Here is a 3,760-nt window from a genome sequence, read left to right on the forward strand (position 1 = left end):
GGGGGTAGTTTATCAGCAGGGCTGGACGCCAATAAACAGAGCAGACTTACATAACAAGAGGTACTGATATTGTTCCAGACATCAACTGAGAAGTAATTACAGCACACACAGTTGTTTCCAAATGGTGTTAATCAATGAATGGTTATAAAACATAATATTACTCTAGTTGATATAAGTATTTGTATTGTTTAGATATTAAGCAAGAATATGATATCAATTACTCAAAGACATATCAATGATCGATAGACATAACTATTAATTATTACTTAAACCTCAATAGACATGTGTTTATATTCCCCCCCCACGAAAAACACGTGTCTGTGTATGCATATGAGTGCCAGTACATGTATGCACGTGTGTATGCATATGTGCATATGTGTGTGTGCATATGCACATGTATGTGTGTGAATAAACGTGTGCAAATAATTTATAATAATTTATAACAAATTTTTTTTTTACTGCTAAAACCCCCTACCTCCCTTACTAAATTTTATCACTTCTGTCAAACCCCAAAACCGGGTGATAGGCCTCTAGTATGGTACAAAGTACCTTGGAGAAGTAGGTTCAAACCCGTATATAATAGTAGCTGCTTACCCTAAACTTATCCAAACTACTATTAGACACTACTGGTATAAATTATTACAGAGTATTACAGAGTAGCAGAATACCATAGCATACCATAGATTATCACAAAGTATTACAAAATATAAACATACTAGAAATTATAATCTACTTCTATAAATATTATTTAAGCTATGTGAGCTATATGAGCTATATAAAAACTAGATGCATCACATTTTTAAACCAAAATCTTGTGTTTTTTTCCTTTTTAAGTTTTTCAAAAGTACAAAAAAAAATTAATACTGTCATAGTATACAAATTTAAATCTTTGTAAAAAATATATTTTCCTATTTATTAGTTTGTGTAGCTTAACCAAAGCATAGCACTGAAAATGCTCAGATGGACTTTAATCAGTTCCACAAGCACAAAGGTTTGGTCCTGGCCTTACTGTTAATTTTTATTAAACATACACATGCAAGTCTCCGCAATCCGGTGAGTATGCCCTTAAAACTCTACCTTGAGCTTTAGGGAGCGGGTATCAGGCACACTCTTAAAGGTAGCCCATGAAACCTTGTTTAACGACACCCCCAAGGGATACAGCAGTGACTAACATTGAGCAATAAACGAAAGTTTGACTAAATTATAGTAAAAAGGGTTGGTAAATCTCATGCCAGCCACCGCAGTTATACACTTAACCCAAATTAACAGAAGAATGGCGTAAAGTGTGTTTAAGCAAAATGACACTTCAATAAGGTTAAAAATCAACTGTGCTGTAATACGACCCTAGTTGTTATTAAAATACGCAACTAACGTGACTTTACCCCCTGCTGAAGACACTAAAGCTAAGGTCCAAACTAGGATTAGAGACCCCACTATGCTTAGCCATAAACCGAGGTAATTAAACAATTAAATTACTCGCCAGAGAACTACAAGCCACTGCTTAAAACTCAAAGGACTAGGCGGTGCCCTAGACCCTCCTAGAGGAGACTGTTCTATAATCGATAAACCCCGATAAACCTCACCCCTTCTCACTTGACAGTCTACATACTGCCATCGTCAGCTCACCCCAATAGGGTTCAAAAGTGAGCAAAATCATGAAACCATAAAAACGTTAGGTCAAGGTGTAGCATATGGAGGGGGAAGTAATGGGCTACATTTTCTACTCTAGAACACAACGAAATGTCTATTGAAATAAAGATATGAAGGAGGATTTAGCAGTAAATTAAGTATAGAGAGCTTAATTGAAATCGGCAATAGGGTACACACACATAGCCCGTCACCCTCCTCAACAAAGTAACTTACCTATTGCTAATAAGAATATGTCAAAACTGGAAGGTGCACTTGGAATATCAAAATGTAGCTTAACTAAAGCATTTAGCCTACACCTAAAAGATTTCAGCTAACCCTGACCATTTTGAGCGAGACCTAGTCCTAAAACACAAATAATCAAACTATCTTACTTAATCTTCAAAATATTAATTAATCCTAGTATAGACGATAGAACAGATACTTTATAGGCACAATAACGAAAGAATCGTGAGGAAACTTTGAAAGATCCTTTAAAAAACCTACAAGCAATAAAAAGCAAAGATTACACCTTATACCTTTTGCATAATGATTTAGCTAGTCAAATCGGACATATATATCATATTGGAGGTATATATAAAAGAGAAATACATTAAGGGTAAAAAGGATATACTGGGAGAAGAAGAAAGGGGAGACACAATAAGATACATTAGATCACATGAAAAGGCACAAAACACCTATCATGATCCAGGGAAAGAAGGGAAGAGGATGAGCACTGTCTGAAGCTTGATCTTGTCAGTTTTGGCTCTAAGAGGAAATAACTTAATCATTCAGTTGGGCATAGAAATATATCTAACTCTATAAAGAAATAGGAGAAAGAGGAAAGAAAATGAAGAGGTAGAAGGGAGGGAAGAAAGACTAAGAAAAATATATAAGAAGTGGAGAGGAGTGATAAAAGATAAGGCAGGGGGTGGGATGAGTAAAACAAAAAACAAAACACTACTAACGACAGGGTGGAAAAAGAGAGCAAAAACATATAAAGAGGAAAAATAGAATGGAGGGAAATACAAAAATGGTAATCCTAATTGTGGAATGGGAATGAGAATAACTCTTCCATAAAATGGAAGCAAATAGCAAAGTGGATTAAAAAACAGAATCCCATAATAAATTGTTAACATGAAATACATTTGACACAAAGAGACACAGATATAGTAAATGTAAATGCTGCAGCAGAATTTATTGTGATTCAGAGGAAGGGAAAAAAAAAAGCAGGGGTAGCAATTGTAATCTCAGAAAAAGCAAAAGTAGAAAAATATATCTAATTAAAAGAAATAAGGAAGGAAAGTACATCTTGATGAAACGCACCATAAACATTGAAGTAGCAAAAATATTAAATGTATATGCACCAAGACATAGAACATATAAATTCCTAGAGAAGATTTTAAGCTATTTACAAGAAGAAATACACAACAAAACTACATTAGTAGGGGAGCCTCAGCCTTCCCCTCTCAGAATCAGACAAATCTAACCAGAAAATAAGCAAGAAAGAAACTAGGGAGATTAATAGGATCCTAGAAAAACCTAGATGTGATAGATCTCTGGGGAAAAGTGAATGAAAGGAATACACCTTTTTTTCAGCAGTACATGACATTTACAAAAAATTGACCATGTATTAGGGCATTTAAAAAATTCACAATCAAATGCAGAAAGGCAGAAATAATAAACATTTCCTTTTCAGACCACAATGAAATAAAAATTATATTCAATAAAATGCCAAGAAAAGATGGATTAAAAACCATTTGGAGTTGTATAATCTAATTCTTAAGAATGAGTGGATCAAAGAATACATCACAGAAGTACTCCATAATTTCATCCAAGAAAATGACAATAATAAGACAAGATAACAAAGATGCAGCCAAAGTAGTTCGTGGAGGAAATGTTACATCTCTAAATAGCTACATGAATAAAATAAAGAAAGAAGAGATCAATGAATATGGCATGCACCTAAAAAGCTAGGGAAATAAAAACAAATTAAAAATCCCCAATTAAATACCAAATTTGAAATTCTGAAACTCAAAGGAGAGATTAATAATTTAGAATTTAAGAAAACAATTGAATCAATAAATAAAACTAAGTGTTGGTTTTATGCAAAAAAAAAAAAAAACTAACAAAA

General features: G+C 33.6%; 1 pseudogene; it reads left to right on the forward strand.

Moving 5' to 3' along the window:
- Positions 1–986: 986 nt before the first annotated feature.
- Positions 987–1,840, forward strand: LOC141565301 (18S ribosomal RNA; annotated as a pseudogene).
- The last annotated feature ends 1,920 nt before the right edge of the window (positions 1,841–3,760 follow it).

The sequence above is a fragment of the Sminthopsis crassicaudata genome, chromosome 3 (genome assembly GCF_048593235.1).
Source record: "Sminthopsis crassicaudata isolate SCR6 chromosome 3, ASM4859323v1, whole genome shotgun sequence".
Classification (NCBI taxonomy): domain Eukaryota; kingdom Metazoa; phylum Chordata; class Mammalia; order Dasyuromorphia; family Dasyuridae; genus Sminthopsis; species Sminthopsis crassicaudata.